At 44.1% G+C, this 24,067-nt stretch overlaps 1 protein-coding gene across 1 annotated transcript in view; it reads right to left on the bottom strand.

Moving 5' to 3' along the window:
* LOC123746623 (uncharacterized) overlaps nt 1-18,585 on the bottom strand; it is a 39,288-nt gene extending 20,703 nt beyond the window's left edge. The window contains exon 1 of the mRNA XM_045728287.2: nt 18,447-18,585. The gene's annotated coding sequence lies outside the window, so the exon portion shown is untranslated. The remainder of the gene's footprint in view (nt 1-18,446) is intronic.
* Between the last annotated feature and the right edge of the window lie 5,482 nt (nt 18,586-24,067).

Genomic DNA, 24,067 nt, shown 5'->3' with positions numbered 1-24,067 from the left:
TTTGCAATTACTTTATTCACTCTCGTGTTCTTGAAGATATCCTCAAAGTGCACCCAAAATTTGCCAGTGCAGGTTACTGAACATATATATATATGCAGTCTCCGTGGTGTAGTGGTAAGACACTCGCCTGGCGTTCCGCGAGCGCTATGTCATGGGTTCGTATCCTGGCCGGGGAGGATTTACTGGGCGCAATTCCTTAACTGTAGCCTCTGTTTAACGCAACAGTAAAATGTGTACTTGGATGAAAAAACGATTCTTCGCGGCAGGGGATCGTATTCCAGGGACCATAGGATTAAGGACTTGCCCGAAACGCTACGCGTACTAGTGGCTGTACAAGAATGTAACAACTCTTCTATATATCTCAAAAAAAATTTTTTTTTTTTTTTTGCAAGGATATTCCTGCGCGGGCCCTAAGCCTCTGGCTGGCCCACTGGGCGGGCCCTAAGCCTCTGGCTGGCCCACTGCGCGGGCCCTAAGCCTCTGGCTGGCCCACTGCGCGGGCCCTAAGCCTCTGGCTGGTCCACTAAGTGTTGCTTGTTTCTGTTTTACTTGGGCGGAGTATGAGTATTTATGACTCGTATGGTCACTTCAGTAAGATTTTCCCCTATGTGTTTAACAACTTCTTCTGCTCTGTTGAATCTAAGTTGAAATCTTAATGGGTTTGTAACTATGCATTGTGTTAGATAATGTTCCAGTGGTCAGTATGGCCCAGTATGACTAATCATCCTGCGAGATGAGGATTTTCTTTTTTTAGCATCACGCATCACTTTTTGACACACTGTACTCCCCTTCATATAGTGTAGGGAGGCTGCACAAATGCTGATGTACCTAATGTGTTAATAAAAAGTCACCCAAATTCTTACCCAATGTTTGCTTCACCAGACCCCCCCCCCCCCCACCCCCACCCCTTTCCTCATCTTAATTGTCCGTTGTTGTTGTTAAAGATTCAGTTACTGGGAACAAAACGTTCCAAGTAGCACGGGCTATGGTGAGCCCGTAGTGGTCTTACCTGGCACAGGAGCGGGGCAAGTAGCACGGACTATGGTGAGCCCGTAGTGGACTTCCCTGGCACAGGAGCGGGGCAAGAAGCACGGGCTATGGTGAGCCCGTAGTGGACTTACCTGGCACAGGAGCGGGGCAAGTAGCACGGACTATGGTGAGCCCGTAGTGGACTTCCCTGTCACAGGAGCGGGGCAAGTAGCACGGGCTATGGTGAGCCCGTAGTGGACTTCCCTAGCACAGGAGCGGGGCAAGAAGCACGGGCTATGGTGAGCCCGTAGTGGACTTCCCTGGCACAGGAGCGGGGCAAGTAGCACGGGCTATGGTGAGCCCGTAGTGGACTTCCCTGGCACAGGAGCGGGGCAAGTAGCACGGGCTATGGTGAGCCCGTAGTGGACTTCCCTGGCACAGGAGCGGGGCTGTGTGCTTAATTATCCCATTTCCTCTTACCTTACAATATCATTGCCCCTTCACCTCCCCCGCACTCTTGACTCTCACGTGTATATTTACCCAAAAGGTGTACATTATGTGTTCATTCTTTCCCCGAAGATTTATCAGAGAGGAATAAAGCATTGTAGAAAATATATCCTTCAATAATTACTACCGTTTCTTTATCATGAATTTTGATAAGGATTGTTCTTCTTCACACTGCTAGTAAGAAAGTGGATAGATGCATGGATTGATAGATGAAGATTAAGTTACCCAAGAGGTGGCTGTTACGAACCTGTTATCTCATTTATATCAATAACTGATTCGTAACGTTTATTAGAGTAGTAATTAGTATATATATTTCTATTAAGATGTAATAAAGATAGTAGAGTGTGTGTTTATCTATTATTGTGGTTTTGTGAGAGTAATATTATGTGTCTTGGCTGATTAGCGTGTGTTTATGTTGGGAGTGTGAGGGAGCGCACGAGCGCGCACGAGCGCCAGCAAGGAGTCAAGTGGTATTTTTGAGGTCCAGCTTGGCCTGACCGGATGTGTGGGATTAAGAATACCAACCTTGTCGTTGAGTGAGGTGTATCAGTATGATTTATAAATTTTGCCCCGAGGGGCGAGTTTATTGGGCAGCGCCACTCATCCTGTGAGTGGACACACCGCCATAGTGACAGTATTGGGCAGCGCCACTCATCCTGTGAGTGAACACACCGCCATAGTGACAGTATTGGGCAGCGCCACTCATCATGTGAGTGGACACACCGCCATAGTGACAGTATTGGGCAGCACCACTCATCCTGTGAGTGGACACACCGCCATAGTGACAGTATTGGGCAGCGCCACTCATCCTGTGAGTGGACACACCGCCATAGTGACAGTATTGGGCAGCGCCACTCATCCTGTGAGTGGACACACCGCCATAGTGACAGTATTGGGCAGCGCCACTCATCCTGTGAGTGGACACACCGCCATAGTGACAGTATTGGGCAGCGCCACTCATCCTGCGAGTGGACACACCGCCATAGTGACAGTATTGGGCAGCACCACTCATCCTGTGAGTGGACACACCGCCATAGTGACAGTATTGGGCAGCGCCACTCATCCTGTGAGTGGACACACCGCCATAGTGACAGTATTGGGCAGCACCACTCATCCTGTGAGTGAACACACCGCCATAGTGACAGTATTGGGCAGCGCCACTCATCCTGTGAGTGGACACACCGCCATAGTGACAGTATTGGGCAGCGCCACTCATCCTGTGAGTGGACACACCGCCATAGTGACAGTATTGGGCAGCGTCACTCATCCTGTGAGTGGACACACCGCCATAGTGACAGTATTGGGCAGCGTCACTCATCCTGTGAGTGGACACACCGCCATAGTGACAGTATTGGGCAGCGTCACTCATCCTGTGAGTGGACACACCGCCATAGTGACAGTATTGGGCAGCGCCACTCATCTTGTGAGCGAACACACCGCCATAGCAGCATGTACAACACTCCCCAATAGGAAGAAAACCCGCTGGGTTGTTCATCCTGTCACTTGTACCCAGACACAGCTGGGACTTGCTTAACTGTCTCAAGTGAACAGCTCCTCAAACAAGAAGATTAACATCTGTCAACCCTTAAAAGCTTACATTATCTTGCTAATGCAAAATGGGGAATCTTTTAAGAACAGTATCAATATTTGAAAAATAGTGTTTTCCCAACTCAAACAATGTGGGGTTTATTATTCTACACATATTCCTAATGTCTCTCAGGTGTTCACATTCACGTAGATAGTGATCAAGGCGGTGTCCATCACTCTCACCACAGATTCTGCAACTTTGCTGATCAACAGTCGTTTCCATTCCATATCTCCATGGATATTTGTATACAAGACGGATTTTCGCTATTACTGATTCTCTCCCTCGTCCTCCTCCTCTTCGTCCATAATGATTGGGATTGCCAGTTGCAACCATGTTGTACCATCGTACAGATTCACTGGTTTGTGCTTCTATCCTCCTTTCCTCAGTTACCTTGTCACGGTGATGTTACCTGACAATACCTCTAATTTGTAGTAGAGTCTTGGGTATGAAGTATTCAATATAGTCTCCTTCAGCGCCTTCAGAAGCCAGTACATCTCCTCGTTCATTCCCACATATTCCAACATGGGAGGGGATCAAGAGAAACATGACGACTCTTCCCTGATTGGTAAGTACTCTCACAGCTCTCTTTATTTCAGCGACTATTGCAAGATTTTCTGCCCGATTTTTACTTAGGGTTTGAAGTACTGCTTTTGAATCGGTGCAAATCACTGCACCATTAGTGTTCCGTTCAAGAAACCTTAACGCCATAACAATGGCAGTTAGCTCTGCTTGCGTTGAAGAGGCACAGTTCTCAATACGCGCTTTTTCTTCATTTCTGCGTTGGAAAGTATTATCCTTAATTACAGTGTATGCTGCACCAGCCCTGCCATTGACAGGATTAGATGACCCGTCAGTGCAGATTGTGTCAAAAAACAAGCTACGTAAGCAGGCGATGAGTCACAATAACGTTGCTGAAGTATGTTGACCAGACCACACACTAGAAATTGAAGGGACGACGACGTTTCGGTCCGTCCTGGACCATTCTCAAGTCGAAACGTCGTCGTCCCTTCAATTTCTAGTGTGTGGTCTGGTCAACTAGCTACGTAATGCTAGATTTTTTTTTTATTAATATACTAGCTGTACCCTGCCACGCGTTGCTGTGGCTCAGCAACAGTAACCTTCTTCAGTCTTTCAGTCCGTCCCACCAATCATCCCTCTCCCCATCCTTTCGTCCTTTCAACCATTCCTCACTCCCCCATCCCCTCGTCCTCTCCACTATTCCCCCCCCCCTTCCACCATCCCTTTGTCCTACTCACATTCTCCACTCCACTTACCCCTCATGCTCCGAACCATTCCCCACTCTACCGTCCACTCGTCCTCCCCACCATCTCCCTCTCCCCCGTCTCCTCTTTCTCCCCACAATCCCCCACTCGTCCTCCCCCACCATCCCCCACTTCCCTGTCCCTATGTCCTCCCCACCATTTTCCATTCCCCTGTCCCCTCATCCCCAACTCCCCCGCCCCTTCGTCCTCCCCATCAACCCCCACTCCCATCGTCTTGTCCTCCCCACTATTCCCCACTTACTCGTTCATTGCACTCCCAAATGTTCTGATGTTCAAATTAGAAAATTGGGAACATCAAACGATCTGATGTTCCCATCACTGAACTAAAAGAAAAACACATAAAAAACGAAATGAAAAAATTGAAAAAATAAAAAAATAAACTATGCTCACGAAATGAACGGTATGGTAAACAACACAGCTCAATTCCAACGCAATGTCACACAAAATAATTAAATCAAAATGAAAATAAATCGAAATCTATGAAAATTCAATTTATCAATGCAATTGGAAACATTGACATGGAATTGTAACATATTTAGAATAGCGTTTGTTTCTATTACGTGCAACAGATGGCGCTGTTTTAAAATAATATGTTTTTACTGATCACAGGTGTGGCATCTAAATAGCAGGTATATAAAAACACACCCATATTCGAATGGAACGTTGTATCAAAATTTTAAAGCAATCGGTGAAAAACTTTCGGAGAATACAGTGTGTTGTTGCTCGTACATCACACAGATGGCGCTGTTTTTCACAAAAAAACATATTTTTTCCTGTCATAGCTGAGGCATGTATATAGTAGGTATATAAAAACATGCGCCTATTCGAATGCAAGGTTGTGTCAAAATTTTTAAGCAATCGGTAAAGAGGTTTCGGAGATTCCCCTCTCATGAAAAACAAAGATCAAATACAGTTTAAAAAAAAAAAATGCATTTTTCCCGTCACATATGTGACATCTATATAGTATGTATATAAAAACCCGCTCGAATGCGAGTGCAACGTTGTGTGAAAATTTCAAAGCAATCGGTGAAGAACTTTCGGAGATTAGTGATTCTGAACAAACGAACATTTAAATTTTTATTTATAAAGATTAGGTACATGTGCATTTGTTCAACTACCCTAGACTATATGAAGGGGTGTACAGTGTGTCAAAAAGCTAGCTACGCCATGCTAAAAATCCCCATCACACAGGATGGTTAGTCAATACAGAGGCATGTGATAAGTAGTCTGCACTGACAGACTCTGGGTGTATTATGAGGATATCATCAACACAAAAGTGAATAAGGTAGCAGTGATGCTAAAAATCCCCATCTCGCAGGATGGTTAGTCATACAGGGCCATGTGTTCAGTAGCCTGCACTGGTACATTTTAGGTGCAATATGAGGATATCTTCAAGAACACGAGACTGAAAAAAGTAATTGCAAAGCTCCAGGTACCTCATGCCAACGGGTCTAAAAGGTCTAATAACTGGGCATTCGATGATGTAGTGTGGGAGATCACATGCCGCAGTTTCTGCTCACAGAGTTTGCACCTGGAGTGCTCAGAGGCCAGATTCACGATGCAGTTACCTAAGCACCCACGAATGTGTACATCTTTCCTCAATCTTTGACGGCTTTGGTTACATTTATTAAACATTTTACAAGCATGAAAACTTACCAATCAACTGTTGTTATTGTTATAAACAGCCTCCTGGTGCTTCGGAGCTCATTAACTGTTTAATAATTGTAAACAAACCTGCCAAAGATTGAGAAAAGATGTACAGGTTCGTAAGTGCTGGCGTAACTGCTTCGTGAATCTGGCCCCCAGTATTGGGAGATCCGTCACCTGCAGCCACCTGCCACAGGTAACGGTAACCCAACCTGTTCCTGGCAACCACTGTGTCGCACAGTGGTTGTGGTCTACATTTGAAACTGTGTGTAGAGGCTGACTCCATACACAGTTTCAAGTGTAGATATGATAGAGCTCAGTAGGCTCGGGAATCTGTACATCAGTTGATTGACGGTTGAGAGGCGGGACCAAAGAGCCAGAGCTCAACCCCCGCAAGCACAATTAGGTGAGTACAGTCTGGTGGACGTTTTGTGCTGCCCATAAATATAGGTTTCAGATATGAACAAATCATAGCTTTTTATAATGGTGCTTTCAGGTCGTTGGGAGTCAGTAATTTCTTTCCTATCAGACCTGAGTGTTTGGACCAATACAGTTTTGACAGCAGAGATGGGGATACCTAGGTCTAATTCAACTTCATCCTTGTTACACGCTAATTTGGCGGCAATGTCTGTCTCATTATGATGGGTTATATTTATGTGTGAAGGTATCCATACAAAGGAGATTCGAGACCCTTTACTCTGTGCAGCAATTAGGTCATTTATATTGGTTGTATGAGGTTTTTGCTGTCTATCTTCGAGGAGACGTTTTCGATTGCTTGAAGAGCAGACTTTGAATCTAGATACAGTTGCCCTCAAGTTAGAGGAGGAGCACGCAGGATGTATCCGTCCTCCTGTTTGACATAGGCCTAGGCCTAAGGTCTACTTTTCAGTGCACCAAATAGGTCAGCTACAGCGGCACTAAGTGTGCACCGTCCCTCCTACCAACTGTGGTAGGCCCTGGATGTGTGGATTGGCCAGAAATTAAGGCAGTAATTGTTAATGTGGCAACATCGAGGCACGCTGAGGGGAGTGTTGAGGTAGGTGGGCCGCCTCACGGCACCTGGAGCCCCAGGCACTACTAGTTTGAAAAATAGTCTTTGTGCCCTCCCTACCCAAGGTCGTGGTATGTGTGTGCGACTGGTGTGTTTACACGAGAGACCGCCAGGACATCCTATACAGTATAGTGCCCCTACACTACGTGTGGGTGTAAACCTTGTGCCTTGCAGGTGTCTATATGTGCATATGTGTGTGTAGGGCAGAGTGCAGTGTTGAAGACATGCCACCCAACAACACATGAAGTGAGCCGCAGCAAATAGATGGTTGTTGACACGAGGAGTAAGACTTCGAAACAAAGAGTGAGCATGGCTGGTGTGCCCGGGAATCATAACAGCCACCCTCGGTGTGGGCCCCCATCCCCGCCGGGGGCCCCCAGATGCTGATCCCCACCCGGGACCCTCCAGTGAGGATCCCCACCCAGGACCCTCTGGTGAGGATCCCCACCCGGGGCCCTCCAGTGAGGATCCCCACCCGGGACCCTCCGGTGAGGATCCCTACACGGGGCCCTCCAGTGAGGATCCCCACCAGGGGCCCTCTGGTGAGGATCCCAACCCGGGACCCTCCAGTGAGGATCCCAACCCGGGGCCCTCCAGTGAGGATCCCAATTCAGGGCCCTCCAGTGAGGATCTCCACCCGGGGCCCTCCAGTGAGGATCCCAACCCGGGGCCCTCCAGTGAGGATCCCAACCCGGGGCCCTCCAGTGAGGATCCCAACCCGGGGCCCTCCAGTGAGGATCTCCACCTGGGGCCCTCCAGTGAGGATCCCAACCCGGGGCCCTCCAGTGAGGATCTCCACCCGGGGCCCTCCAGTGAGGATCCCAACCCGGGGCCCTCCGGTGAGGATCCCCACCCGGGACCCTCTGGTGAGGATCCCCACCCTGGGCCCTACAGTGAGGATCCCAACCCGGGACCCTCCGGTGAGGATCCCCACCCAGGGCCCTCCAATGAGGATTCCAACGTGGGGTCCTCCAGTGAGGATCCCAACCTGGGGCCCTCCGGTGGGGATCCCCACCCGAGGCTCTCCAGTGGGGATCCCAACCTGGGGCCCTCCGGTGGGGATCCCAACCCGGGGCCCTCCGGTGGGGATCCCCACCCGAGGCCCTCCAGTGGGAATCTCCACCCGGGGCCCTCCAACAGTAAAGGTACTGGTGACTCTACAACAGGGGATGATGGTAACTACCGACTAGTCCAAGGCAGAAACAGCATGAAACGGGACAGGTTACAGCGACAGGCTGAGCAGCAACAACAACCTCAACAACAACAACAACAACAACGACAAGACGAAGACAGTGAGTGGCACATCCTAATCTTTCCTGCAATGGGATTGACTGCAGCAGACAAGTACAGATGGATTATTGAGGCCGCCCGCGCCCACAGCGCAAAGTATCGCATAGAGGCCAGGTGTGTAGGTGGCAATGTCAGCGCACAGGTGCATGGGCACAGTGCCCTGAAGTACTTCACAGAGATCAGTCTCGAGTATAAAGGTAAGGATGTTAAATTGCTGGAAGCAAACCCACAGACAAGACAAACTAAAATTATAATTAAGGACTATAGTATTCATGTTGACATGGAATTTCTTAAGGACCATGAACAGATTGTTTGGGTCGCGCGCAACACTGGACCAGGGGGACTGCTCAAAAATCAAGCAATTGCTATGTGGAAGGGAGACCTGCCCCCAGTCATTCAAATACCAGGCATGAGGGCGTGCAAAGTGGAGAGGTATATTGGCAGCCCGTCCTTATGTGGCAACTGTCAACGGTGGGATCACAGAACGTGGCAATGTGATCACCCAATTACGTGTGGGTGTTGCAGTGGCTCTCACGACACCAAGCAGTGTCTGGCCAAGCTTGCACCGAGTGGGAGTGGCGGGGTAATACCTAGATGTGTCAACTGCAAGCAGTCCCATCATGCCTGGAACAGGTATTGCAGCAAGAGGCCTGACTGGCAGGGCTTGAGAGAGACGCCGACGCAGACAGCAGGTGGACCAGTGACTAGGGGCGGGAATGGCTTCGTGAATAGTACCACAGCAAGCCAGGGTCCAGCCTCCAGTAGGCAGACAACAGCCTGGGGTAGTGGTGGAGTGACCCACTACCATCCCGCACAGGCCCAACCAGACCCTATTCCTCGCACAAACCCACGTACCTCTACCCAACTCATTAACCCCATCCCTATCTCCCTTGCTAACCCCAGCCCTACCCCACCCAACAACCCCATTCCTGCCTCATCACCCATACCCGCCTAACGCCTCCCAGTCAACCAGCTCTTCCGCCTCTCAGGCGACCCTCCCTTCCTCCCAACCTACCACTCCCCCTCCTCCCTCACCAGCCTCACTGGGTTCAGATGAAACAATGCCGCCCGATATAGAAGCAATGATTACCCACATGATAAAAAATCACCCACTCATGCAAGACCTAATGAGCAAGCAAAATAAACTTGAGAATGCCCTATGTACAATCCAGAAGACATAGGAGGACATACTTCAAATTCTGCAGGGCCTGAACTTGTCTCAGGCGAGTTCAGCAGGTTGCAACTTGGTGCATGAGGATGCAACACGAGCCACGGCACATAACAGCAGACTCAGCGCTATGGCTGCCCCAGTGGACACATCAACACCAGTGAACGCAACACCTCTAGTGAACACTTCAACACCAATGAACACATCAATACCAGTGAACGCAACACCTCTAGTGAACACATCAACACCAGTGAACACAACACCACCACCAGTGAACACAACGAGTGTACACAACACCATTGACCATTGGCACCCATACAAACAGTACCACCAGCACATGACGGTGGTGCAACACCACATACAACACCACCAGTGCACACACTCTCACCAGCAACAACACCGCACACAGTACATCTGATGACCAACACCTCCCCGATGGATAACCACGGTGAAGAAAGTCTCACTATCCTACAATGGAACTGCAATAGCGTTCGCGGTAGACTTAATGACATCATACAATACGCTCCTGAACACCAAACTGACGTCATAGTGCTATAGGGGATGCTGGTAGGTGTTGTTGTTGATTTAGGGGCGACGATGATCGTGGGATCGGATGCGCCCCGGCGTACCCGTTAAGGGAGAATCGCGAAGCCAGGAAAGGTGAAACGCCAAGCCAAAACGCGAAACGAGTGACGCCAATCACTAGAAACTAATATGCCATATGGCAAATAAACGCACAGTCAGGCAGATGATTGGGGAGTCCCAGGAGTCCCTCAGGGTGACAAGCACCGGCACCGTTCCACACAGAGAACACAGGTAGCAAAACCAAAACTCGGCCCCCAACTAAAACGCAAAAAGTCATCCAGTGTCCCCAGGCAGAGCAGAAGCCGGCCGCCCACCACTACTGAGGGCAAACCAGGAGCTCACCAAGACCTGCCAACCCCTGGCACCTCTCGGCCAAGCCGGTCCCCGAACACCGTCACACCGCCGGGAGAACCAGCCAGAACACACAAAAAAAAAAATCTATCAACAATCCCGTGACCCAAGGCGATATGTGCGCTAGGCGTTGTACACTCGGACCGTTGAAGAGGGATGCCAAACGGCAGTAGCAAAGCCAAAACGCGAAAACAGGACGTGATCCGGCGGCTCCCAGGCGGACGAGGTATTCAGACGTCCGCTCGGCGTCTTGGTTGAACCAGGAGTTCGCTGGTAGGTGATGACTTCAACCGAATACAGCGGTTATCGCAAGTTCTCCCTGCCCGCTGGGGAAAGAAAACGGGGTCCCATCACTTTTGTAAATAACAACATTCTTGCACAGATTATTGATAACCTGCACATGGGGAATGAGTATGAATTAATGGGGGTAACCCTTTACTTAAATAATAATGCCTTACATATAATCAATCTATATGTGCCACAGAGTAAACTTGACCTTGACACACTGCCTGAATTTGTTAATGAAGAACCTACCCTGCTGGTTGGTGACCTTAATGCCAGACACCCACACTTTGGTGCCAACTGTCATCAGCCCAATGTCAATGGACGGAAACTGTCACTCTATGTCAGGGGAAGTGAAAACCTTTGAGTCCTGGGTGATGAACAGCCAACTCACCTCAGAGGAGGAAGATTAGACTATGCTCTCCAGCTGAATGCACAGGACACGAATGCCAGTACACACATTGTGCACAGTTTATGTAGTAACCATTGGGCACTGATTACCACTGTCGACATGAGCAAGAGAAGGAAAGAGACAAATAAAAGAAAAAGGTTTTCACTCGGACCAGATATGAGGCCGCACTTAATAAACAGAATCAGCGACTGGTTCACGGAATACCAAATCCCAGAAGACATTGATACATTTGTTGATGACCTTAATCACCAAATTGAGAGCTGTCTCAGAGTTCCGCGCCGTACGTCTGGGTGAAGTAACCCTCAGAGGAAACATCTGCAAGACAAGTGTGGGCAAAAATTCAGATAGCTAAGGGGGGCAGAACCCAGCCTGTGGCTCACAAAGACCCCCAGGGTAAGGCCGAGGAACTAATTTACAAGTGGAGTGATGCAGCATCCTCCTCCTCCCTCCCTGCAGAAATCAGCAGGGAACAGCTCCTGCGACATGATGATAGAAGAATTAGGATAACAAGAGCACTGTCTAGTGATGACGAATATTGGGAACCAATCACAGCCCAGGAAGTAAAGGGCGCTATGAAAAAGGGTAAAAGTACAGCACCTGGTAAAGATGGCGTCACCTACGACATACTCAATGCACTGTGTGAAGTGTCTGGGAATCCACTACTCCACCTGTTTAACAAGTCATTCCTAAGTGGAGTGTTGCCCACACAATGGAAACACGCAATAATTGTTCCCATACCGAAGCCCAATGACCATGGTAATTACAGACCTATCAGTCTCGTGTCATGCACTTGCAAGATGCTGGAAAGGATCATCCTAAACCGACTGTTGCACAAAATAGACAGGTTAGGGGAGGGTATCAATGGGTTTGTTAAAGGACGGAGCACAGCAAATTGTATGATTAATTACCTGGCTAATGACACAGCTAAGTACCCTGTATTTGTTGACATCAAAGGAGCCTTCGTCAAAGCACAGAAGATTGCGATCCTGGACGAGCTTGCATGCATGGGTGTCAAGGGGAGACTCATGAAATGGATTAAAGACCACTTCACAGGGAGGAAAGCCAAGGTCTGCTTCAATGGAGCAGTCTCCAGAACAATGAATATGGAACTCGGGACCCCCCAAGGTGGAGTCTTAAGCCCTACACTATTCAATGTACTTATGAACGCCATTGCAAATATTGATTTTCCGGAAGGAACACAAGTGGGATATGCAGATGATGTCCTAATACAAGCTCCCACCTTGGGAAAAATTGAACAGTCCATTGAACTCCTCAGAAGAAAATGTATTGAGCTCGGTTTCACTCTCTCCACAAACAAGACACAGGTATACTCCCATCACAAGCGGAGAGCAAATGAAGAACTGCAAATTAATGGTATAATACTTGAATGGGTTGACCACTATCAGTACCTTGGCGTCACTGTCGGCTCTAACAAGGGGAAGTAAGAGGAGCTCAATCAACTCATAGGAACATGCAAAAGTCGACTCAGTGAAAGCTATGACCTGGAATGGACATGGAGCCTCTATTGCCGTGCTTAAAATGATGAACACAGCCTATGAGCGCTCCGTCATAGACTATGCCTCACCAGTTCTGTGCACCTATTCCCAAAGCGATATGAAAAGGCTTGAAAGCATTCAAAATGAAGCCATGACAATCATTCTTAGAGTTCCAAGAACTGCCAAAACGTCTAATCTATGAGAGGAGTTGTCCCTCTCCAGTGTTAAAAGCAGAATTAAGGAGCTGAATGCTAAGCTTTCAATTAGGAGAGCCAGAGATCCCCATTACAATGATATTGCTAAGAAAAAACTGAGCTCTATGCTAATTTCAGGGGGAAACAGGAGAAGCAAAAAATGGCATCACAGATCAGTCTGCTACCTCGAAGACCTTCACCTGCTTGAGCAAGCTTGTGAGTTCCTGCCTGTAGAGAGGTTACCTCCCTGGGAGGATGACTCATGCAAGATTATCATCAATGAAATGGCAAAGAAGCCGGAGATGAACTAGATCAAATCTACACTGACGGGTCATCTAATCCTGTCAATGTCAGGGCTGGTGCAGCATACACTGTAATCAAGGAAAATACTTTCCAATGCAGAAATGAAGAAAAAGCGCATATGGAGAACTATGCCTCTTCAACGCAAGCAGAGCTAACTGCAATTGTTATGGCGATAAGGTTTCTTGAATGGAACACTAATGGTGCAGTGATTTGCACCGATTCAAAAGCACCACTGCAAAGCCTAAGTAAAAAATAGGCAGAAAATCTTGCAATAGTCGCTGAAATTAAGAGAGCTGTGAGAGTACTTACCAATCAGGGAAGAATCATCAAGTTTCTGTGGATCCCCTCCCATGTTGGAATATGTGGGAATGAACGAGCAGATGTGCTGGCTGCTGAAGGCGCTGAAGGAGACCATATTGAATACTTCATACCCAAGACTCTACTACAAATTAGAGGTATTGTCAGGCAACATCACCGTGACAAGGTAACTGAGGAAAGGTGGATAGAAGCACAAACCAGTGAATCTATACGATGGTACAACATGGTTGCAGCTGGCAATCCCAATCATTATGACCGAAGAGGAGGAGGACGAGGGAGAGAATCAGTAATAGTGAGAATCCGTCTGGGATACAAATATCCATGGAGATATGGAATGGAAACAACAGTTGATCAGCGAAGTTGCAGAATCTGTGGTGAGAGTGACGGACACCGCCTTGACCACTATCTACGTGAATGTAAACACCTGAGAAAAATCAGAATTATGTTTAGAATAATAAACCCCACATTGTTTGAGTTAGCAAAACACTACTTGTCAAATATTAATACTGTTCTTAAAAGATTCTCCCATTTTGCACCCGCAAGATAACGTAAGATTTTAAGGGTTAACAGATGTTAATCTTCTTGTTTGTGGAGCTGTTCACTTGAGACAGTTAAGCAAGTCCCAGCTGTGTCGGGGTACAAGTGACAGGATGAACAACCCAGCGGGTTTTCTTCCTATTGAGGAGTGTTGTACAAGTGCTATGGCGGTATGTCCACTCACAAGAAGAGTGGCGCTGCCCAATAAACTCGCCCCTCGGGGCAAAATTTAAAAATTTAATTTAATTTGAATCTAGAACCTCCATGTGGAAACTGCACACTCTACGGATATTGCATTCCCAGTTTCATCTTGGATTAATTTCAGACTTAATGATACTCACTCGTGGCTGTTGGGTTACATGCGATGTTTCTTAATTAAGGCATTTAACGTAGGCCTACTTCGACCAGCCTATGCCCGTCCCGTGCATCATACCATTCCTCCCTGACATTTTGGCGAGGCTAGCCCCGAGCGTTTGGCTTCCAGCTTTGGACAGACAAACATACAGGTACATACAGGTCCCTCTTATATCATAGATATCTTCCTCCTTATCTTTCGCCCCAACTCTCCTTCTTTCCTCTCTCTCTCTCTCTCTCTCTCTCTCTCTCTCTCTCTCTCTCTCTCTCTCTCTCTCTCTCTCTCTCTCTCTCTCTCTCTCTCTCTCTCTCTCTTTCCCTCTTGCTTTCTCTTCTTCTCTTTTTCCCCTCTTTTTTTTCTTTTCCACTTTCTATCCCTCTCTCTTTCTCTCCCTCTCTCTTGCTCTCCCTCTCTTTTTATCTCCCTCTCTCTTTCTCTCCCTCTCTCTCTTGCTTTCCCTCTCTCTTGCTCTCCCTCTCTCTTTCTTTCCCTCTTTCTTTCCCCCTCTCTTGCTCTCCCTCTCCCTCTTTCTTTCTCTCCCTCTCTCTTTCTTTCCCCCTCTCTTTCTCTCCCTCTCTCTTTCTTTCCCCCTCTCTTGCTCTCCCTCTCTCTTGCTCTCTCTCTCTCTTGCTCTCACTCTCTCTCTACCTCTCTATCTCTTCCTCCTCGGTTTCTCTCTCAATCCCACTCCTTTGTTTTTTCTTTCTCTCTCCTCCTGTCACTCTTTGTCTCTTAATTCACCCTATTTCTCGCTCTCTCTCTCTCTCTACTCCTCTCCCTCCTTTTCTACATCCCACCCTCCCTCCGCATTTTCTACCCATCTCTACCTACACTCCTTTACCTTCCTGTATACCACACCCTCTCTCCCTCAGCACAAGTAGGTAAGATTCCCAAATCTAAACACTTAAAAGTTCGAATCTCTGAAAACAATTATTCTTTACCTAATGAGCATATTATATTGCTTACAATACTTTTATATTTAATTAAAACATATTTTACAAATAATAGATTTAAGGAATATGAGACATTGTTATAATATATATAACAACGACATATATATATATATATATATGTCGTACCTAGTAGCCAGAACGCACTTCTCAGCCTACTATGCAAGGCCCAATTTGAATAATAAGCCAAGTTTTCCTGAATTATTATATTTTCTCTAATTTTTTTCTTATGATATAATAGAGCTACCCATTTCATTATGTATGAGGTCATTTTTTTTATTGGAGTTAAAATTAACATAGATATATGACCAAACCTAACCAACCCTACCTAACCTAACCTATCTTTATAGGTTAGGTTAGGTTAGGTAGCCGAAAAAGTTAGGTTAGGTTAGGTAGGTTAGGTAGTCGAAAAACCAATAATTCATGAAAACTTGGCTTATTAGGCAAATCGGGCCGTGCATAGTAGGCTGAGAAGTGAGTTCTGGCTACTAGGTACGACATTATATATATATATATTATATATATATATATATATATATATATATATATATATATATATATATATATATATATCAATGTCAGACCACGAAGGCAGGATTAAGACAGGAATTTCCTTACGTACTTTCGTATTTAATAATACATCTTCAGAAGGATACATTTACAGATCACCTCTGTAAATCATTTACAGATTACAGATCAAAATACCGTCATTTATAAAATACTTTGTAAAGACTGTAATAGGTACATATCGGGCAAACATATAATGATTTTTAATTTAGAATTTCGCAACATTAATACTCTGTAAGACACGCTCAATTGTCTAATGCTTTGTTTGTTCATCTGTCAGAAAATTCTCACCAAATTGATTGGGAGATGGCTTCTCCAATAAAGAATTGTAAAATTACTTTCAATAGGAACATAATTGAATCTGCTTCAATACATATTACAAAATCATGTAATTTGAGCATTAGTGGTGGTTTGTATAAATCAGATCCATTTTTGATTGATCAGTTAAAGAGCGATTTGAGTAGAATCATTTGTACACATTTATCTCACTAATTTCTTAATTTCATTAAAGACATTGTAGTCCACCTCATTTCTTTCCTGCCTATATATCCAACCAACTGATCTGTAAATCCATCCTTCTGAAGATGTATTATTAGATACGAAAGTACTTGAGGAAATGCCTGTGTTAATCCTTCCTTCGTGGTCTGACACTCATATAATAATAATAATAATAATTTTTATTTAGGTAAGGTACATACATAAAGAGATTTTACAAAGTTTGTTGGCTTTATAGATAGAGCTAGTACATACAATGCCTAAAGCCACTATTACGCAAAGCGTAATATATATATAATATATATAATATATAATATATATATAATATATATATATAACAATGATATAATATATAATATTGTTCATTACGTGTTAATCTCTAATATCTTCATGATTTACACACACACACACACACACACACACACACACACACACACACACACACACACGCTATGGACAGTGCTCTGGACTTCTAATCCTAGTGTTCGGGTTCGATCCCCGGTGATGGCAGAAACAAAATGGGCAGAGTTTCTTTCACCCTGATGCTTCTGTTACCTAGCAGTAAATAGATACCTGGAAGTTAGACAGCTGTTACGGGCTGCTTATTGAGTGTGTGTGTGAGGGGGGGGGGGAGGAATAAAAAAATCAGTTAGTAGCAGTTGATTGATTGACAGTTGAGAGACGGGCCGAAAGAGCCAGAGCTCAACCTCCGCAAACACAACTAGGTGAATACACACACACACATATGCAAACAAGCCTGAATGGTCCCCAAGACTATCACGAGGATATAATTATCCTCGTGATATATATATATATATATATATATATATATATATATATATATATATATATATATATATATATATATATAATATATATAATATATAATATATAATATATATATATATATATATATATATATATATATATATATATATATATATATATATAGATAAATGTTGACCAAACCCCACAATAAAAATGGAAGAGACCTTGAGTCACAATAACATTGCTGAAGATATGATCTTGAGGTTATCTTGAGATGATTTCGGGGCTTTAGTGTCCCCGCGGCCCGGTCCTCGACCAGGCCTCCACCCCCAGGAAGCAGCCCATGACAGCTGACTAACTCCCAGGTACCTATTTACTGCTAGGTAACAGGGGCATTTAGGGTGAAAGAAACTCTGCCCATTTGTTTCTGCCTCGTGCGGGAATCGAACCCGCGCCACAGAATTACTAGTCCTGCGCGCTATCCACCAGGCTACGAGGCCCCTACCACCAAATGGGGCCTACCCCTACCCACATGAAGACCAGACTACACACCAGAAGATGGAGAGACGACGACGTTTCGGTCCGTGTTGGACCATTATCAAGTCTATTGTGATAATGGTCCAAGACGGACCGAAACGTCGGCATTTCTTCATCTTCTGATGTGTGGTCTGGGCATCATTCTGCCCATCTTGTTTATTAAAGATAACAAGTGAAACAATTTATCCACAAGATAAACAATTTGATCGCACGAAACACATATGGAAACTTGGCTTGTGAGTTGGTTGTAAACCGTATTACGTCGCGTGGTTGTAAGTGTCTGTAGTCACCTCACACGCGAATGGTCCCCGGTTTGATTCCAGGAGCAGGAGGTGCGCTGGGTAACGAATCTTTACATGCGATGCTTGTTGCTCACCTGGTAGTAAATATGTACCCTGGAGCTAGTCAACCTTTGAGGGTTGCCTCCTGGGGGAACGTCATTCATTGGTCAAGGACTCTTGGGGGGGGGGGGGGACCTCGTTAGTCCTACTTGCTTTCTGCTCCTAACATTATGTATCATATATTCACAACTTTAAGGAGAAATCAGAAAATTTTCCTTAAATATGTAAAAAAAATATATAAAAAATTAAACGACGATCTGATGAATGACGTATTAACAGGAATTTCCAGAAAATATCACCTTGGGTAGATATATTAAACGACCAAGGAATATACTAACCCTGCGACATATATGGATATACCAAAGGTCAAGCAATGTTCAGATCAAATTCATAGCAAAAAAAAATATATATACATCTTAAACACCAACAGGCCAAAAACATAATTCACTTACTTGCAAGTGATAAAGTCACCCCCACTGACAGATCAACATCATGCCATAAGGCCAAGATTATTTCAATTCGTAAACAAACTCAAAACAATAGCACACACACATCAACACATCCGCCCTCCTCGGGGTCCGGGGAGCCACTGACAGACAGCTGGTCAGCTCAACAGTAGGAAAAGCACCCCATGGGTGCCGAGGCTCTGCTCCAGGTGCCAGCTACTTATTTAACATTCCTATTTTATAAGACCTTATCTTGCCATAATTTTAAGTTCTCCATAAATATTATATTTTAAGGATTTTTTTTATAGTGGGAGGCGAAAATTTATGAAATGTGTTAAGTGATTATTACTGTCGTTTAAGGGATGTTAATAGATTTTAGTCAAGTGATTTGCACACGAAGAATAGATAGTCATTTAAAAATAACATAAACATTTAATAATATAAACATTAAATAACATAAACATGTAATAATATAAGCATTAAATAACATAAACATTTAATAATATAAACATTAAATAACATAAACATTTAATAATATAAACATCAAATAGCATAAACATTTAATAATATAAACATTAAATCACAAAACATTCTTCACTTGCAGGTTTCATAACTTGATGAAAGTAGGAAACAATGAGCAGAAGAACAAGATATATAAACGTCATACACAAAAAAAATGAAGTTTAAACGTTTAATTCTTCTGTTCATTGTTTTCATCTTTTCCCAAGTTATGAAACCTGCAAGTGAAGAATGCTTATGATTTGATGTTTATATTATCAGATATTTATGTTGTGGAATGTTTATGTTATTTAATACTTCCCAGCGCATGTCCTACCCTTTGATGATTGTTGGAGGCGGCTAGTTTATTGTGCACCCCATACTCGTCCTGTGAGCGGTAGCGCAAAAAGCATTATAGAGGGCACGAAAGGTTTTTATCAGACCTCATCTTAAATTATTACATAAACAATTTCATCTATCCTTCACACCTTATAGTTATAATGTCAGCTAGTTACAGAGAATGTTCTGTTTCAAGAGCTATATATTTACAGTAAGTCATTATACATTAATGGTAGGTCTTATCGCTAATACATGATTGTTTGAGCAATGGAGATATTACAGTCATAGGGGAGCTGCTGTTTACTATTAGTCTTCACAACACTGAGTTTCTTAATCTCATATGTCATTTATCTACTGGGAGCGAAATATAGATACAGCGCAAGGATTTCAGGTATTTATCCTTTTTAATAGGATAGGTTGCCATATCATAGAGCTTAGATTTATCTCTAAATGGCTCAATTTTACTACAATCCAAGATATAGTGTTCCAGTGTGTGTCCCTGTCTTTGTCCACACACTTTACACTTTACTTCATCTAGATCCCTATACAAGCCGAACTGCCAGAGATACTTGTAGCCAAGTCTTATTCGAGCTGTGACAACATCTGTTAGTCTACTGACTTTGTTACTTGCCCCATACACATGTTTTACTTCACACATTTCATTGTGATGAACACTTGACCTGCTGATTCCAGTTTGCACTGTTCTACTTTCTTCAAATTCATCCAGGAGTTCTTGTCTAATGACACTTTTAAGGGACCTATTTAATAACTCAAGATTCCGTTCAATACTGTCTTTATTTACTGCAGCCTTAGCAAGGGCGTCAACTTTGTCATGTTCCTGCAGGCCAATGTGAGAAGGAATCCACAACATTTTTGTATTTACCCTCTTGTTAAGTATGCTTATATATCTATGCCTGGCTTCTGAGACAAGCTCGTTATTACTTGATTGCAAACTGTTTATTGCTAGTAGTGAGGAAAGGGAGTCAGAAATAATTAAGCTGTCTACTTCAGTGTTGTCAATAATTTTGAGTGCTACCAGTATTGCTACCAACTCAGCTTGAATTGTGGATGCCCAGTTACTAATTCATATATTCCTTTGCATTGTGCTGCCATCGGGTTAATGAGCAATAACAGCACTTCCTGCCCTCCCTGTAGCTGTATTGAGTGATCCGTCAGTGTATATGGTCTGTGTTATGTTGTTTTCAGCTTGTATATTGTGAATGTGTTCTATGGTGCTTAGTTTAGCAGCAAGTTGAGCATGAGGGTTGTTTGTGATTAGTTTCTTGGTGGGGTATGCTGAGGTCAGGATGTCAAATGGTACTATCTGCCAGGGTGGAAGGAAGTGCTATACTCTTTCATCTGTATATACATCGTGCAGTCCCATCATTTTAATATGAGTGGCAGTTCTTTGAATCCATTTAGACTCGCTAGTTCCATTTGGTATGTGTTCTAACAGTTCAACTGACACAATGTTGTTTTTGTTATCACGCAGCAGCTTTAGTCCCATCATAAGAATAATTTCAAATTTTCTGTCTCGAATGCTAAGTATATTTAATTCTTTCCGCATACTGAGAACTTTGGTAGTTATAGGACAGCCTTTCTGAGTGTATAATTATTAGTATAAGTGCTATCAAATCAAATGCTATTAAATTAAGTATAATTCTGAGTGCCTCATTTTGCATTTTTTCCATTCTATCAATACTTTTGCCATTTTGCAGGACTAAAGCTGGTGCATGATAGTTTATCAGAGACCTTATATATGCTAAGTACATCATTTTTGCTATTCTAATATTAACACCGTATTTAGGGCTGTACCACACTACAGTTCTGAGAGCCTTGAGTCTACATTTTTTAAGTAACTTATTGACTGCAGTTAAGATACAAGGGACAGAGACACCAAGGTATTTCAAAGAAGAGACATAGTCTGTTGGTATATTATCTTTTTTTTTTTTTTTTGAGATATATACAAGAGTTGTTACATTCTTGTAGAGCCACTAGTACGCGTAGCGTTTCGGGCAGGTCCCTGGAATACGTTCCCCGCCGCGAAGAATCGTTGTTACAACCAAGTACACATTTTACTGTTGAGTTTAACAGAGGCTACAGTTAAAGATTTGCGCCCAATAAATCCTCCCCGGCCAGGATACGAACCCTGACAAAGCGCTCGCGAACGCCAGGCGAGTGTCTTACCACTACACTATGGAGACTGAAGATCTAAAGTTTTCGTGGTCCACTTTTGCAGTTGCCAACCTGTCTGTTATATACCTTAGCTTTAGCAGCGTTGATTACAAGATCAAGGCTCTCACAAGCTGTATGTACACAATTTAAGATTGTTTGCATTTCGCGGTGGGTTTTAGTATGTACAAGGATGTCATCTGCATAGCTGATAGTGATGTTTGCCGGACTAGTTGGGATTGATTTTAGTAAAGCATTAATTAGAATCCTAAACAAGGTAGGACTGAGTACTCCTCCTTGTGGGGTACCTAGTTGCATTAATTTAGTTTCACTTGTGTAGCCTTGGAACAGTGTAGAGGACTTCCGGTTGGTAAGATAGCTCTTTATCTATTGTAGTAATTGTCCATCTATATCCATTCTCGCTAATTCATACATAATCACTTTCCTATTAGCAATATCAAAGGCAGTTTATAAATCAAGAAATGTTGTGTACTTGTGCCTTTAATCTCCATGAACAGTGAGAAGGGTTGTGATACAGTTGTGTACACTTTTACCATGTGTGAAACCATTGATATCAGGTGACATGTGCTCTTTAACTCTATACAATAATCTATTAAGCACCATTCTCTCAAAGGTTTTGCACGTGCAACTGGTCAGTGAGATGGGACGGAAAGCATCAGGTTGGCCAGGCTTTGGTACAGGTACCGTAAGACTGGTGGTCCATGATACTGGCAACTGCCCAGTGACATAGCTGGCATTAAACAATGGTAATAATGGGTTACCGGGTACACGATGTAGGAGTCTTAGAATATCATAGGTGATACCATCCTCACCCTGAGCAGTGCTACTACCCCTGGAGAGGGCTGCATCCAATTCATAATCTGTATATGGAACATCACATTCATCATGTTGCTTGCTCAACATGAAATTTATGAGAGCATTTCTGTCTGTGGACCTCGCCTGCAATTTCTCCCTAGTGCTAGCTGGTAACATTCCAAAGCTGGAAACCTGAGCCCATTTTGTAATTAACTGATTGGCTTTCTGTAGCTGGTTTGGGTGTGAAACTTATCTATTATTTTTACCAATAATTTTGTTTACGCCTTTCCAGGCTTTGCCCAGGGAAGTATGCAGGTTAAGTCCACTAACAAAACCCTCACATTCATTTTGTCTCAGTTCAGTCATTCTCTCCCTTGCCGCTGCAAGCGCGGCCTGAAACAGTTAACATTTGAGGAGTTCTAAGGCTCTTATATGCTTTACCTGTTTGTCTAGCAATTGATTTAAGTTCATTCAGTTTAGCATCATCATAGTACTGGTTGTGTCTGACCTGTTTACCGGTACGTCTTTTTGTTTAGTGTGACTCACTATTTTTGATGGCCTCATAGGTTATATTTATGAGGTCATCATAAAACTGTCATACATTCTCAAGCTCATAATTGTTATACCAATGTTCTATGCTATCTATAAAGAATTTTTCTTGCTCTTTCCTTACTGTTAGCCTGCGTCTACTCAGCTTAGTGCCAGGTAGGTCAACATTAGCCACGTGTATGTTAGCTGTTATGGCTAAATGGTCAGACATTAAGTCATCCATAATATCAGTCTCATGAGTTGTGTATGACAGGTTAAAGCCAATGCACCTATCTAGGACTCCTCCATATATTTGCGTTGGTTGATTCTTACTGATAATTTGAACATCATATGCATCGTGAAGTGCCAACAATCTTCTCCCGTTGGTGTTTGTGAGTTGATCCCCTAATTGTTTGTGTTTAGCATTTAAATCCCCAATTAAGATCGTAGAGTCAGTATGTGCAAAACTAGGTAGGTCAGTATACTGGAGGAGGCCAGTAGGTGCATAGGCATTCAAAACATTAAGTGTAGAGTTACCAACGTGTCCCCGGATACCATGATATTGTAGTGTAGTTACCAACGTGTACCCGGATACCATGATATTGTAGTGTAGTTACCAACGTGTACCCGGATACCATGATATTGTAGTGTAGTTACCAACGTGTACCCGGATACCATGATATTGTAGTGTAGTTACCAACGTGTCCCCGGATACCATGATATTGTAGTGTAGTTACCAACGTGTACCCGGATACCATGATATTGAAACCCCTCGTTGTTGGGCGGGAAGTGGCTCATGCGGCAGGGATTTCTTAACAGACATGAGACACGTATTTTTTGATCTGGGATTATAACACTGATAACTGGGCAGATTCTGCGGGGTTCTACCTGCGGGAGTTAGGGTTTCTTGGAGACAGACAATATCTATGTCTTCAGTCATAAGCTTATGATGGAGGTCTGAATACCGTTTTCTAAGAGAAGCAATATTCCAACTGTCTTAAGACACTGTACTTGTTCTTCCCCATGGAGTCAAACATGGAGAGAGTGAGAGAGTGAGAGAGTGAGAGAGAGAGAGAGAGAGAGAGAGAGAGAGAGAGAGAGAGAGAGTGAGAGAGAGAGTGAGAGAGAGAGTGAGAGAGAGAGTGAGAGAGAGAGTGAGAGAGAGAGTGAGAGAGAGAGTGAGAGAGAGAGTGAGAGAGAGAGAGAGTGAGAGTGAGAGAGAGAGAGTGTGTAATGATCTGGGACTCAGATCATTGGTTCTCCCTTCTCCCCTC

Source organism: Procambarus clarkii, chromosome 90, assembly GCF_040958095.1.
Source record: "Procambarus clarkii isolate CNS0578487 chromosome 90, FALCON_Pclarkii_2.0, whole genome shotgun sequence".
NCBI lineage: Eukaryota > Metazoa > Arthropoda > Malacostraca > Decapoda > Cambaridae > Procambarus > Procambarus clarkii.
Note: the sequence above shows the minus strand (reverse complement) of the source record. Positions and strands in the feature narration are given on the sequence as shown.